At 54.7% G+C, this 17,774-nt stretch overlaps 1 protein-coding gene across 2 annotated transcripts in view; it reads left to right on the forward strand.

Moving 5' to 3' along the window:
- Positions 1 to 17,774, forward strand: part of LOC144946234 (6-phosphofructo-2-kinase/fructose-2,6-bisphosphatase 3-like) — a 40,783-nt gene that overhangs the window by 2,739 nt on the left and 20,270 nt on the right. The window lies entirely within an intron of this gene.

A 17,774-nucleotide genomic window follows, 5' to 3' on the forward strand; every position in this document is an offset into this window, starting at 1 on the left:
GCCACGGGCGCGATGACTGCGGGCAGCTGCCTGCGGCCGCACAGAGATACGGATTGTGAGTCTTGTAACACTACACACCACTCACTATACACACTATACACACACCACACACACACTACCACACACACACACACTACACTACACACACTACACACACACTACAATACACACACTACACACACACCTACACACACACTATACACACACACTACACACACCACACACACACACACAACACACACACACACTACACACACACACACACACTACACACACACCACACACACCACACACACCACACACACTACACACACCACACACACTACAGCACACCACGACAACACTACACACACACACACACTACACACACACTACACACACACACTACACACACCACACACACACACCACACACACAACCACCACACACACACTACACACCACACACACACCACCACACACAACACCACACCCACACACACACACACACCACACACACACTACACACACACCACAACACACACACACACACACTACACACACACACACCCACCACACTACACACACACCACACACACACACCACACACACACACACACACACCACACACACACACCACACCACACACACACACACACACCACACACCCACAACACACACACACACACACCACACACACACAACACACACACTACACACACACACCACTACACCACCACACACACACACACACACACACACACACCCACACACACACCACCCACACCACACACCACCACACACACACCACACACCACCACACACACACCACACCACACACACCACACACACACACACACTACACACACCACCACACACACTACACACACTACCACACACACCACACACACACACCACACACACACCACCACTCACACCACACACACACACACACACACCACACACACACACACACACCACACACACCACACACACTACACCACACCACACACTACACACACCACACACACTACACCCACTACACACCCACACACACCCACAACACACACACACACCACACACACACTAACACACACACCACACACACACACACACTACACCACACCACACACACCACAACACACCACACACCACACACCACACCACACACACACACCACACACACACACACACACCACACACACACTACACACCACACCACACACCCACACACACACACCACCACACACACACACACACACACACACACACTACACACACACCCACACACACACACACCACACACACCACACACACCACACACACCCACACACACACACCACACACACACCACACACAAACCACACACCACACACACACCACACACACACCACACACCACACACACACACACACTACACCCACACACTACACACACACACACACACACACACACACACTACACACCACACTACACACACACCTACACACACACACACCAACACACACACACCACACACACACAACACCACACACACACACACTACACACACACACTTACACACACCACACACACACTACACACACACCACACACACACACTACACACACACCACACACACACTACACACACACACTACACACCACACACTACACACACACACACAACCACACACTACACACACCCAACACACACACACACCTACACACACACACACACACACTACACACACACTATACACACACCACACACACTATACACACACAAACACACACACTACACACACACACACACACTACACACACACACTACACACACACTACACACACACACCACACACACACACACACACACGCCACACACACACACTACACACACACACACACACACACACACACACACACACTACACACACACACACCACACACACCACCACACACACACCACACACACACACACACTACACACACACTACAAACACACTACACACACTATACACACACACTATACACACACCACACACACACTATACACACACTATACACACACACACTATACACACACACACCACACACACACACACACATGCCCACTACACACACACACTACACACACCACACTACACACACCACACTACACACACACCACACACACCACACTACACACACACACACACACACACACACTACACACACCACACACACACCACACACCACACACACCCACACACACACTACACACACACTACAAACACACTACACACACTACACACACACTATACACCACCACACACACACTATACACACACTACACACACACACTACACACACACACCACACACACACACACCCACACACACCACACTACACACACCACACTACACACACCACACTACACACACCACACTACACACACCACACTACACACACACACACTACACACACCACACTACACACACTACACACACACACACACACACACACACACACACCACACACCACACTACACACACACACACACACTACACACACACACTACACACACTACACACACCACACTACACACACCACACACACACACTACACACACACACTACATACACCACACACACACACTACACACACCACACACACACCTACACACACACACTACACACACACACTACACACACCACACTACACACACCACACACACACACACACACACACTACACACACACTACACACACTACACACACTATACACACACACTATACACACACACTAACACACACACACTATACACACACTATACACACACACACTATACACACACACCACACACACAGGCCACACACTGCCACACTACACACACCACACTACACACACCACACTACACACACCACACTACACACACCACACTACACACACACACACTACACACACACACACTACACACTACACACACCACACACACACCACACACCACACACACACCACACACACACTACACACACACTACAAACACACTACACACACTATACACACACACTATACACACACCACACACACACTATACACACACTATACACACACACACTATACACACACACACCACACACCACACACACACACGCCACACACATGCCACACTACACACACCACACTACACACACCACACTACACACACCACACTACACACACCACACTACACACACACACACTACACACACCACACTACACACACCACACACACACACTACACACACACACTACACACACCACACACACAAACCACACACACACACACTACACACACACACTACACACACTACACACACCACACTACACACACCACACACACACACTACACACACACACTACACACACCACACACACACACACTACACACACACCACACACACACACTACACACACACACTACACACACACACTACACACACCACACTACACACACCACACACACACACCACACACACACACTACACACACCACACACCACACACACACTACACACACACTACACACACACACTACACACACACACTACACACACACACCACACCACACAGCAGGGAGCAAGGACCTGTCCTGTCCTGTCTAACAGGACCTGTCCTGTTAGACAGGACAGGATCTGTTAGACAGATCCTGTCCTGTTAGACAAGACAGCTCACAAATCCGGCGTTTCCCATTGATCGCCTCCTTGCCTGAGGTTATATTTGTCAATCTAATTTCTAAAACTCACAACAGTTCCTGCTCAGACTTAACAACGTGGAGCATCCGTAATAAAAGGGGGTTTTCTTTCGTTGAGTTTGATCGCGCCAATATAACGTGTCGTTAAACCCGCCACCACCCGACACGACCAATTAGTCAAGGGTTTGACACCAAGCGAAACTTGCCAATTAGTATGCAGCTACAGCACCACAGCGGTTGTGTGTGGGAGAGAGGAGTAGACCCCCCCCACAATGTCTACAGTTCGAGTACTGTGTCGGGTGGTGGTGGGTTTACCGACACACTTTAATATTGGCGCGATCTCGAACCCCCCCCCCCCCCCCAAAAAAAAAAACACTTATTATTGGTCACGAAAACCTACTACTACACCTACCACTACTACTACAGCTACCACTACTACTACACCTACCACCACTACTACTACACCTACGACTACTACTACACCTGCCACTACTACTTGCTTGTAGACATTGATTACACTGGTCAACACACTTTTTCTGGCATAAGGTATTCCAACGGTTATAAGGTAATTTTGGGGTGCCGATTCCAAATCTGGCATCAGTTTTTGGGATATCAAATATTGCATTTTCAATAAAAACTGCAGAAGAAAAATATTCAATAAATGTGGATATCTACATAAAATGATATTATAAACACACTATCCTAATAATACAGCACCATATTTTAATACTAAAGCAGTCACTGACTCGCAACAACTTACAATCAGAAGTGACAGTTAATTTTTGGGTAAAATCAATGAAAATGGGGTATGCCGATAGCATAAAATGAGATGTTATAGAGCAAATCTGAGATCAGATTTGGAATCAGCACCCTGAAATTAGACTTAAACAGCTGCAAAAGTCCAGGCCAGAAAAATTTTATTTTTTGTTGACCAGTGTTATCAACGGGGATTATCGATCTGGGCCGTGACGCGTGTTGTAGGTACGTAATGGCCAGCTCACCCGAGCCTTCTCAACACTGTGCGTGCGGGAGGTCGCGGCTGCTGCTGGTGATGATTGAGATGACGATATCTGATGTATAAAAATCTATTTTTAAACGAAATTATTTTTTATTTTACGACGTAGCTCTTTTTCAGAAGCGACCTGGCTTTCACAAGTGATGGGTCAACGAAGTGGCTTGTCACGTGCACATTTAGAGCAACCAAATACTCTAAAGGCACGCTTCTACAGGGCTGCTTTTCTCCTGGTGAGCCGGGGTATGGTCACTCTTCAATGCCACGCAACGGGAAGAGAGTTGCACGACGTTTGTGTGATCCACCAACCCTCACCTCCACAGCGCGCCATTTACTGCCCACGAGCAGCGTAGCCACCACCCCGAACAGGGCTCTCCCAAGTCGCCCGCTCTCTCCCACTCTCTCTGCCACTCTCACTCCCACTCTCACTCCCACTCTCTCTCCCACTCTCACTCCCACTCTCTCTCCCACTCTCACTCCCACTCTCACTCCCACTCTCTCTCCCACTCTCACTCCCACTCTCTCTCCCACTCTCACTCCCACTCTCTCTCCCACTCTCACTCCCACTCTCTCTCCCACTCTCTCTCCCACTCTCACTCCCACTCTCTCTCCCACTCTCACTCCCACTCTCTCTCCCACTCTCACTCCCACTCTCTCTCCCACTCTCACTCCCACTCTCTCTCCCACTCTCTCTCCCACTCTCACTCCCACTCTCACTCCCACTCTCTCTCCCACTCTCACTCCCACTCTCACTCGCGCTCTCACTCCCACTCTCTCTCCCACTCTCTCTCCCACTCTCACTCGCGCTCTCACTCCCACTCTCTCTCCCACTCTCACTCCCACTCTCACTCCCACTCTCACTCGCGCTCTCACTCCCACTCTCTCTCCCACTCTCTCTCCCACTCTCACTCGCGCTCTCACTCCCACTCTCTCTCCCACTCTCACTCCCACTCTCTCTCCCACTCTCACTCGCGCTCTCACTCCCACTCTCTCTCCCACTCTCTCTCCCACTCTCTCTCCCACTCTCACTCCCATTCTCTCTCCCACTCTCTCTCCCACTCTCTCTCCCACTCTCACTCCCACTCTCACTCGCGCTCTCACTCCCACTCTCTCTGCCACTCTCTCTCCCACTCTCACTCCCACTCTCACTCCCACTCTCTCTCCCACTCTCTCTCCCACTCTCTCTCCCACTCTCTCTAATTCACTCTGTCCCACTCTCTCTCCCACTCTCACTCCCACTCTCTCTCGCGCTCTCTAATTCACTCCCACTCTCTCTCGCGCTCTCTCTCGCGCTCTCTCCCACTCTCTCTCTCTCACTCTGCCACTCTCTCTCCCGCTCTCTCCCACTCTCTCCAACTTACTCCCGCTATCCCATTCTCTCCCGCTGACTCCCGAGTCTCTTGTCGCCATTCTGAGCTGCGAGCACTCGGCGCTGGCTGCCGTGAATGCAGCGTTACCTCGCCTCAACCCTTTGCGCCAGCGCAACGCGCCGTGACGGATCGACGCACGCCACTGTTGGGGCGAGCGACGCTGGCAGTGTCGCGTCGTCGGCCGGGGTTGCCGACGTCGCCGAACACGTCGTTGTCCGCGACGATGCGCGTCCTCGCGCCCGGCGCTCCGTGGGTGTCCGGCCATGCGGATTAATAATGCACAACGTCGCACACTGTACACACACACACACACCAATACCCATACCCACCATTCACCACGAAGTGACAGTGATGTCACCACAGCGCCTGTGCCAGGCTAGGTGCACTTTGAGGCCACTTCAAGTGTCGAAGGCTCGCTGACAGGAGGTCACGGGACAGAGCCCGGTGCCATGGGTCGACTGACTGAGATGACCGGCAGATGCACTGCTCGTTGTTGTGAGCGTCGCTCCTCTGCCTCCAACTGCCCAGAAGCAGCATCCTTCACGAACCTCCTCTACAGGGGCTGATCTTAACACCGCTGGTACCAATCTTTGGCAAGTCCACTCAGCTCCACATCCTCAAGTACCACATCAGTCCGTCTGATGTGGTGTCGTGCCTGTTTAGCCCCCTCTGTCCAGCCAAACAGAAGCTGCGTGGGCATGCGGTGGTTGGGCATACAGCCTACATGACACTATACACGCACACACACGCTTAGACAAACAAAGATCCCCCGGATAGCGTTACCAGACTGTTGGGGCCAAGTGCTGCTAGCGAGCAGCTCCTATGAAGGCCGGCACAGCACACAAGGGGGTGGGTGGCCAGCACCACGCCCGACCACCTTTGTCTCCCCAGTGGCGATGCTTGCACACCGCACCGGGTACTCATTTAAGACCGAGTCGACCGAGGGGAGGCCCAGAACCAGTTCAGACATTCGTCACTGGCGGTGGCCGTGAGCGGGAATCAAACTCGGCATGGCGGGTTCTTGGCGCGGCGCGCTCACCGTTACACCGCCGCTGCCCACGCACGCACACGCAGGAGGATCCGGGTCGGGTCTGTGTAGCCCCGTGGGACCGGAGCTGCGAGCCACAGCCAGTCACGCTTGGACGTGGTCAGTTGCCCGGCGGCGGTCATTGCGAGTGCCCAACCGAGCATTGCCCGCTAATAATTGTTACCGTTTTGTTCCCGTTCAGCGGATTTGCTCCGTTAACTCGTGCCGTTCTCTGTGCACGTGGCGTGCCGTAGAAATGTGACGGCGGTGGTGCCGGTGACCTCGGCAGCGTGGGTTATGTTCCACGAAGGGTAGCCGCTAATGGCGTTGTGTAACGCGGGGGATTGGGAGATAATCGCATCTGTTTGTATAAACCGCGTCGGTGCCGGCGAAATAAATTCGGGACGTACTGGGGGCGATTCGGAGGAAGGTTATTTCTTAATCCCGTGCCGGGCTTCGTGAGACGAATGGCAATTCGCACGCTCGCTTGTGCCGGGCATCGTACCTTGACCCACGCCCCCGGACAAGGCGGAGGAACGACGTACAACGGACAAGCTTCACGCAGGAAGGCGCTGGGGCGCGATGGAAAAAAGAGTCCGGTGAAATATGGAGAGGTTGCGCCTGCGTGAGCCTAGTGGAGGTGTTGTGTGCTTGAGCGTGGGTTCTGAGCATGCAGTCGCGCATGAAATTGCCATTATTTCTATAGATTCCTGTGCCGCAACTCCATATATGGGCATGCACACGCCCAGGGTCACCTTATTTGGGCATGACACCTGCGCATTATCATTACAAACATTTTAGGAATCGTTCTGTATCACAGCACCCGAGTTGGGAATCGAACCCGGGGCGCTTCTTGCCGCGAGTGTCGCCGCTGCCGCCGCAGCCCTGCCGGCCGCGAGGGCACGCGGGCGGTAGACACCGCGCGGGTCGCTCGGTCGGCGACTCCGGGCGGGCAGCTCTCGATCCCACCGAGGTCCCCCTCCCCGGAGAGTGGGGAGAGCCGCGGGCGCCGAGCCCCGGCGCTACGACGCCGGCTGTGTTGGCACGGCGAAGCACGGTGGCGCCACGGCGGTAACTGTCGTGACTCCGCAGCAACACGGGGCCTGGGGTTCGCTTGCTGACTCGGGCGCCTCTCCGCGTGCAGTTGATGTTCTCCCCCTGCTCTGGAAAGGATTTTCCCGCAGGTTTTCCCAAGATTTCTTCCCACTGCTAAAAAGATATTACTGAATTGGGATCCACGCAGCAGCAGCATCTCCCTTGCGTGAAAACTTGGCAGGACCCTTCGGAATAAGAGTCGTGAGACTCGGTGAGTCTTTCCTGGGGTAAACAAACACGCGTCACAATGCGTCAGAAGAAGTGGTGATGCACAACCACGATGACAACACCAGAAACCAAACGCATCCGTCAAAAACACTTTGGCCTCGAAGGAAAACGTTCGAAATAAAAGATCGCGTTTTCGGCCAACATCCCCGCTTCATCGCAAATTAGCGTCCCGAGGGCTGGTGGGGGTGAATACGAGTTGGAGACACCGTATGGGGCCCCCCCGATAGAAATGTTAAGTTTAACAATGTTTCCAGACGACGCCTTGGAAGACCTACACCCATGTGCATTGGGTGTAAAATGATCCGAAGTCGCCGGCACATTGCACTCCGTGCCAGCGTGGTGCAGCAGCGGCGGCGGCGTCCCCGTGAAGGGAGCGAGAGACCCATTGTGTGCTCGGTGACTCATTGCTGGGCCTCGCTGCCCCCCCCCCAAGCCCATTGTGAACCGGATCAAATAACGTACGGAGCGTGGATCAAAGATTGTACGGAGGGTGGATCAAAGAACGTACGGAGCGTGGATCAAAGAACGTACGGAGCGTACAAAAACCCCCGGCTCCCGCGCCGCGCAGGGGGAGGTGGGCTCGTAGAAGGGAATTGGAAATTGTCGTGTTCGCGAGAAAGCGGTGTTTTATTTTTGGGACGGGAAACGAGACGGCGGCCTTCAGCGGCGGCAGCGCGCTCGCATGGCCCAGCGGTTGCACGTTTGTTGCGGAGGTTCCGCGGTTCGACTCCGGTGGGCCACCCTGGTTATTACTGCGGTTGCGGTGACCGTCAAAATACGCCGCCATCCTCTTCACTGTTGACTTGTTGAAGATCCCGCGGTGTCATTATCGGCAAGTAGGTCGTCGCGTGCCGGCGTCGTGGTCCAAATTTGAAAAGATTTCCCGCAAACGGCTTAAGATTACACACAGCTGCATCGCTGCCCACCGACAGACTTGTGCCAGCTTTCAGGCGAGGTGCCGGATCGCCTCGTGCCACACTTAGAGACGGCTGCCACTGGGGGTGCCCCTTCTAATGTGTCGAGATGAGATGACGCAAGTCGCTCATCGCACGCAAATTCGCTCCGAGACGCCCCCTCCCCACACCCGAGGCAACGGAGGGCGGCGGCTCGATCAAAAACACGACTCTCGCCGTCCGGGAGCGGCACTACGGGGTCCGATCAGCGACTCTCGTTGAGGCAGTCGTGGTGGTCTCAAGCCTGGAATCTCCACGGGAGGGGGCGGGGTTTCGGCAGTGCGGCGCACAGGGCGGCGAGGGAATCCCAGACCCCCGGCGATGCTCCTGCCGACAAGGTGTTGACCTCTCTTGCTGGCGGGTGGCCTGTTCCCGTCTCGGGTGATGGGGGGGGCGGCATTAACGTGCATTTTGAGTTGAGTGGAAGGCGACCGCCGGTGGCTCCGTCGTCGTCGTCTGCCGCTTTCCCCACCGTGCTGGGAGCGGAGGCTGGGCGAGTGGCGTCGCATTCTGATACAACGGGGGCAGGCGGAATGCGTGGCTTGAGCAGGCACTCTGTGTGACATCGGTGGCTCTGGGAGCAAGCAAAGCGAACGTACTTCTACTGTACTGTATGTTTATTTTATTAGGTAACGCCCCACGGAGTTTCTGTGTCGTTCTTTTTCGGAAGCGACCCGGCTTTCACAAATGATATCTCAACCAATCTGAACGCGTGATGTCGATTCTAAATGGAAGGGGGAAATCGGAGGTCCCGGGGAAAAATCCACGTGACCACGGGGAAATGGAGAGAGGCCGGACAGACCGATGGAGCAATTGGAGGGCAGGGCCGGGGGCCGGGAGGTTGGTGTCGCACTTCGCTGTGCCGGCAACTTTCCAGCCGCCTCGGGTTCAATTCTCATCATCATTCTCATCATCAAATGTCTCTTGAAGCCAGCTGAGAGCTCACCGAGATAAAAGGTCTCTCATCATCTTTGCGATGATGGGCGATGATGGGTGACGATGGGTGACGATGGGTGACGATTGGTGATGATGGTCGACGATTGGTGACGGCAGTGATGATGGTATCGATGATGAGTTTAGTAGCAGCGGTGGTGGTGGCGACTGGCACAGCAGGGGCCACAGCTGCTGGTGCATCTACCAGTCATCTCCGTCAGCCAAGCCACGGCACCTGCTGGGTCTGTCCCGAGACCTCCTGTCAGCAGCGAGCCTTCGACACTTCTCGTGGCCTCTGGCCTGGCACAGGCGCTGTGGTGACGTCACCGTTACTTCGTGGGGAATGGCGGGTATTGGTGTAGTGGTGGTGATGATGACGGTGAGTCTAAATTGTGCCCCGGTTGGAACTCTAACTCATCATCTCACAACTGGGAGCGTTACTGTAACCCTGTTCTTATTCTAGAAAATGGAGCACGAGACGTGGAATTCATTCAGAGGAGTTGCAACCCTCTGTGTTTGAGAACGGCCCACTGAAGCGGATATCACAGAGCTTCTTCTGATATCCCCTTCTTCAAGTGACCTCTGTTCCACACAGTAGGGGGTTGCGCTGAGAGCAATGGTCGTCCCGTGACAGCCAAACCGATATTTAAATTCCCAGAGCTGGAATTTAGCCACCTTCATTGCAGCCACCTTCATTAGCCGAGGCCAGCAAACTCGCTGCGCTCGAGAATCCGGTCGGCTCGCACCTGGGTTCAAACCCGGGCGGCTCGCACCTGGGTTCAAACCCAGGCTGTCAGCGCTGTGACCTCCGAGCCACCCGGACGCCTCGTGCGCCCGCGTCCCCGGACTGACAGAGGTGGGGGCAGCGGAGCCGGCGAGAAATAACGGAACGCGCGGCATCATTGCGCGTTTATTGATTGGCCAAATCGATCGGCAAAAGCCCCGCTCTTCTTAAGTGACACCTTCTGCGACCCAAGCTCCCTCCTCCTTCTCCACCCCGCCCCCCCCTCGGCGAACCCGTACGACCCCAGCGCAGCTGCTGTCCTTGAAACAATGTCTTCACCCGAGGGAGAGCACGGGGAGTCGTCCTGCATATTAACTCATGCGCACCCCACCACCACCACAACCAACCCACTGCCACCACCACCACCACCGCTCACTCATGCGTACCCCACACCCACCACCACCAACCCGCCACCACCACCAACCCATCACTGCCACCACCAACCCACCACTGCCACCACCACCACCGCTCACTCATCATGCGCACCCCACCACAACCACCACTGCCACCACTACCACAGCTCACTCATCACGCACACCCCACCATCACCACCACCAACCCACCGCCGCTCACACTGCCTGCTGCCCACCAATGTGGCATTTCCGAGTGATTTGTTGAACCGAACGGGAGGGGATATTTGGATTTGGTGGAGTGTGTGTGAACGTGCGATTCAATCACAAGCCTCGAGCGTTTCCAGAGTCGTGCTGTGTCGTCGATAATTACCTTGTTTCTTGATTCCCCGGCTGTTCGGCGAAGCGCTGCCGATTTTTATATCTCGTGGCGATGCATCGCAACGTTACGCACAATGGCGTGTGATGAACGGCAAGGTGAATGGATATTATTGTACGTGCAGTTCATATGAAGGTGGTGTTGTTGTTATTGTGGCATTGTTGTTCAACTCTTGTAGCCGTACAGACCAGTGTTCATCTGCTTCGTCATGGGCAAGTCAGCCCATAAGACAACCAAAGCAAATGTCGTCAACGGTCCTCCCATTAAGTGAATTATTCACGTTTCAGTGATTGTTAATTTAATCACATTCACAAGGATATTTTGTTTGCCACATTGCAGTTACATACGAAGCTTGATGGTGATGCGAGATGTTAACTACCTTGCCTGGTATTCAGGACGTTGTGGGTTCTGTCCCGACCCTAACGACTGTATGTTTGGAGTTTGCGTGTCTCTCTCCCCGTGATCGCGTTGATTTTTATCCGGATCCTCCGGTTTTTCCCCTCCACATTTATAATCGACATCACGCGTTGAGAGTACTTGGCCGCTCTACATTTCCACGAAATAATGAGCCACTTTGCTGAGCTATCATGTTTTATATCCAGCGTCGCTTCTGAAGAAGAGCTACACCGCTCAGTGGGGCCTTACCTGGTAAAATAAAAAAAATAGTTTGGTTAAGTAAGACAAATGACGTCAGCCAGGAAAGCCTCACCGAGCCGCACGATTCGTGTCCACGATGGCCCTGCTGCCTGCGCTGCGATGACGTTCGGCCAGTTCCACAAACGAGCGCTTTGGCCTTTGCGTTGGAAGGGGGAAGGGGCGAAGCGAGGAACTCCTGGAGAAAACACAGCAACGCCGTAGGACGGGGGGGGGGCGCGCAGAGCTCCGCACGGATTGATTCAACAATTTTTTCTTTTGACAGTGGACTCTCGATTGTCCGCGTGCGGTTTATCCGACTTGTGGATTAGCCACGCACCTGCGATTTTCACGTAAATTTATATAACTCGTGGAATAATCTAAAAACAGTTACACATCGTTATTCTTGTAAATGTTTGTTACAAGTCACGCGCTTAACCCGACCAAATGTGGTGCTCCTGTTAATCCGAAATCCACGCGATCGCCTCGACAGTACAGTACTTGCCATATCTTTACCACAGTGGGTGGCGGAGTTTGACTAATGTTGATTGGCATGACTCTGCTGCTGTCCACTAAGTGGGCCGAGTCGTCTGTGCGGGCGAATGTGTTTTTTGGCATCGAGATCCACGGAAATTTGGATATTTTTTTGAATGATCCGCGGCTGTCCTCCCCGTCATTGGCGCGGGTAATCGAGAGTCTACTGTCGATAAATTATTTTTCAAACCAGGAAAATCCCACTGGGCTCTTAGCTATTATTCAGAGGCATCCTGGCCATACATAATAGCTCATTGAAGTGGCTTTTATCATCACACGTTGGAATTTACAGCAGCAGCAGCAGCAGCGAAATCATCTAAATCATTTAATCTCCTGACCAAAGCAAGTCGGCTTGATTTGTTTTCGTAATGTCCCTCTGCCTCACGTTATGCTTCTCACGTCACGCCGAAGCCCTCGGGGCTGGCACGGCCTCTCGAGAGCGAGAGAGTCTCTCCTATAAAGAGAATATCAATGCGGAGCAGCCATGCAGCACGTGCACGTCCCCGCGTACCCGGGGCGGGCCGGGCCAACGGCGAGACGCCTTCGCGTGTCTGAGGAGGCGTGCGGGGAATCGATGGGTCGTCACGGTTCGTCGAGGATGGATCTGCCTGTGCTTCATGCACGTGGTCCGTCGCCGTGGTTGCCCAACGCGTGCTCCAGTGTTGATTCTCGGGCCTCGGTGGTTCTGTGTCATCTGTTGGTTAAACAAAGGATAATGACTGTACGCATGGAACAATCGCTCACCTTCCACAGAGCGCTACCCATTGTATTGACCATGGGTGTATGATAATGACGTGGCCAGGAATTGAACTAAATGTTGGTCCGTGCAGTCAACCTGTTCCACACCATCCAGCCAGATTTTCCGCAGGGCCATGCGATGGTAAACCCACCCCCCACCCGCTCCCTCACCTTCCCGGGAGAGACACGGGGGGTCACCTCCGGCGTCGCCCCACCCATCTCTCCACATCGTCGTCCGCTTGTTGTACGTCAATCGGCATTGCGACAACGCCTCCCTCGCCGGCTACGATGTGACGAGGTGGAGCGATAGAGGAAGAGCTCCCCAGGTCCCCCACCACGCCTCGCAAAGGGGGCACCACGGTGGCTAGGAGATGTTAACTATCTCGCCTGGTATACAGGAGGTTGTGGGTTCGATCCCGATCTGACATCTCGATATTTGGAATTTTCATGTTTTCCCCGTGATCGTGTGTGTGGATTTTTCTCTGGGTCCTCCGGTTTTTCCCTCCACATTTAGAGTCGACATCACGTCTTGAGAGTATTCGGCTGATGTATAAAAGACAAATCCACGTGATAAGCCGCTTCGTTGAAGTATCATTTGTGATAGCCGGGGTCGCTTCAGAAAAATAGCTACTACATAGCAGCTCAGTGGGGCCTTACCTGGTAAAGTAAAACAACTAGTTCATAGTTTCAAAGCTCGTACAGTAAATCCTCTTACCAAGGGTAGATCCGCGCGGGTTTTTCCGTGAGCCGGGAGGATTTTCCTCGGTTGCCCACTGCCGCATTCCTCGTTCCGTGCGTCGCTCGGCAACGCGGGGCCCTCCATGCGTCCCCGTCAACTGGAGGAGGCTCACGACTGCCGGCAGCCGCGACCGTCTCAGTGTTGGTCGATTCTCGCCCGCGTACAGAGAGCGGCAGGCGCGGAGTCCCGGCCGTAGACGTTCGCCGCACTTGAACTGTGCGATTCGCCGTTTAAACGCCTCGTTGGGATCTGACAGGGAAAGGGGAAGGCTTTTGCTGCGCTAATCCGTTGGGGGAAATGCTCGTTCCAGTGTGTCCACATTTCCATTTGTTGTTGCTGACAGTGCAAAGGTTTTTTGCAGCGCCAACAGTGGCGGAAAAAAATCGATCGCGGCCCTGAACCAGGTGATGCAAATTCCACATTCCTAAGGCAGGCGGTAATTAACTTAACACAACGATGCAGTTTGTATCTGTAAAGCCTTCAAACGGTGACGTCGTCTTTTACTGTCGCAGATCATTGCTCTGCGTTGTGTAGTCTCCAGTTTTGTGTCAGACCCGGACCCGTATCTAATAGAGGCTCCCTACCTATAAACCTCTGGCAGTTCACCAGCATTTCTTCAAGTGAGCCTGGCCACTGATGAGACACTGAATATCTCTGATGAGATACTAAATGTGCCAAAACTGGTCCAGAGTTTTGCTTATGTTAAACCAATGCCGCCGTGGAGCCAGTGGGATGTGGTAAAACTTCAGTCGTTAACGTGGAGAGACGGTTGCGAGGCGCAGCCGCGGCGTCCGCACCTCCTTCTGTAAGAAGACGAGGACATTCACAGGGAGGAATGTTTTGAGGATTATTTTGGAAGGGAGGAGAGGGAGGAGGAGGAGGCTGTGGGGCAGGGAGGGACAGCCGTACGAAGCTTCGCCGAGACCAGCAGAGGAGGAGATGGAGGCCTCGAGCCTGGACTGGTACGGGAGAAAGTTGCCGGCTTTTTTACAGCAACACACAGCAGGCAACCCCTCAACTTTTACACTTCAGGTTGCTCTTAAAATGAGTGCCTGCATAGAACGAACAGCCTCTGTGGAGCTGGTGTGATGGTCTACCCTGTTAGTCTACCCTGTTAGTCTACCGGTTGGCCGACGGGTTGGCCTTCCGTCAAATCGGCAATCGCTGATAGCGCGGCCCTGTGCAGCGCCACGCTGTAGGAGCCCCAGGAACAAAAAACCCTCAGTAAGTGTCCCCCGGGTGAGCGTCTCCCGGGTGAGCGTCCCCCGGGTGAGCGTCCCCCGGGTGAGCGCTCCCCGGGTGAGCGTCCCCCGGGTGAGCGTCCCCCGGGTGAGCGCCCCCCGGGTGAGCGCCCCCCGGGTGAGCGTCCCCCGGGTGAGCGTCCCCCGGGTGAGCGTCCCCCGGGTGAGCGCCCCCCGGGTGAACGTCCCCCGGATGAGCGTTTTCGTCACGGAGGTTGAGACACGTGGAGCAGCTGCTGCGGTGAGACGGTCAGAGTCCCGTGGCCCCGCTGTCACGTGGCCAGGGCTGAATTTACTCTCCCGCTGAGTCACCGCGAGGAAATGCCAGCTCATTGAGCGCCCCGCGTGCAGGCACGCACGTGCGCACACACACGCAACAAAGACAAAGATCCCCCCGTATAGCCTGGACAGACTGTCGGGGCAAGTGCCGTTAGCGAGCAGAACCTATGAAGGCCGGCACGGCACACGAGGGGGGTGGGTGGCCAGCACCACGCCCGGGCACACGCACGCGCTCCCCCCGGCTCGCCACGGGAACAGAAACAGCCTCCTCGACACCTCGCCTGTCCCTCGGTGAACCCGTGGCGCCGATTAGCCCGACTCTACTAGGGCCACGTTTAGGTCACCGAGTGACGACGAGCGTTGAGAACGCGAAGGGATGCCTCGTTTTGAAGTGCGAGTAATTTGACCAAATTTTCCCCCCCCCCCCGCCTGGGCAGCCGCATGCACACATGGACGGGCGACTCTGTGTGGGGATCACGTGGGGTTTAAAAAAAAATGTTTTAGTGGCAATGCTCCAAGGCCCGTCGCAGCACCGCGTTGTGACGCACGCCGTCAACGTAAACTAAACCGGGTTATGAAAAGCAGTGGGGGGGATAAAGAGACTGGGAAACAAACGCCGACTGTTCCCCCCCCCCGCCCCCTCTGAACCAGACGGGTCCCCACCTAAAGGGAGTAATAAGGGTCGTCGTTATTTTTTATAAAGTGAAGGTGGAGATGACAAGGGTGAGGATATTACTGAAGCACGCCTGAAATGAAAAGAAAGAAACCATGAGAGGCGCCCTGGGCGTGTGTGTTTTCCTTCCCCACCCCTCCGAGTCCGACTCACGTCGAACCTGTAGGGGTTGTGCGCCCATTATCCCCTCGCTCCGTGTCTCCAGACCCTCCGTCCGGCGAGCTTGGGACCACGCTGTGTTGGGTTGTTTTCTTCCTGACTACCGGTTGCCGTGCGCGGGGCACGAAGGCCCCAAAAACGTTAAGCGGCCGGCAATAAACGGCGGGGTTCATCCTCCCGGTGCGCCGCGGACACCACCGCCATGAAAGCCACCACCACTGCTATCACCACAACCACCACCGATACCGCCACCACCGCCACGACCACCATCACCACAACCGCCACCACCGCCATGACCGCAACCACCGCCACCACTGGGTTCTGAAGTGCATCATCGGAATTTCACCGTTTCATTGTCTTTGCTGACGCGGGTGAGGAACATTCAGCCCGCGAGCTGTTTTGCGAGAATGAACACGAACGGAAGGTGACCGCGAATAAACGCTGAATAAGCGCGAAACATCCATTTGGGCGACGCAGGCAGGTGACGCGACGTCGACAAGGAAGCACCAAGCTGCACCCGCTAGTCCGCAAATATTATTGGTTGGAACCTCCTGGTTCCAACAGCCCACAGGGGATTATTGTGTCCGTCCGTCCAGGGAGGGGCTGGGTGTGGAGGGTGGGGAGGGGCTGAGTGGGGAGGGTGGGGAGGGGCTGGGTGGGGCTGGGTGGGGCTGGGTGGAGAGGGGCTGGTCACCCCGTGGTGCCCTTATAAAACTCAACGTTTAACCTACTCACGCCGGCTTATGCCCGCCCTCACAGTCGGGCATATTTGCGGAATGCACCACACTGCCGTTGACCCTGGCCATTGACCGAGCAACCCAACGTTCCTACCAGTTCCCTCCGCAGGAATGTGTTAACGCGACGCCGTGCCACGCGGGGTTCGTAAAACCGCACGTTCGGCGAGAGTAGGAGGAACGTCTTCAACGGACGTTGGGCTCGTCGCCACGGCCAGCGTGCGGGTGACGAGGCGCTCGTGC

The sequence above is a fragment of the Lampetra fluviatilis genome, chromosome 40, assembly GCF_964198595.1.
Source record: "Lampetra fluviatilis chromosome 40, kcLamFluv1.1, whole genome shotgun sequence".
NCBI lineage: Eukaryota > Metazoa > Chordata > Hyperoartia > Petromyzontiformes > Petromyzontidae > Lampetra > Lampetra fluviatilis.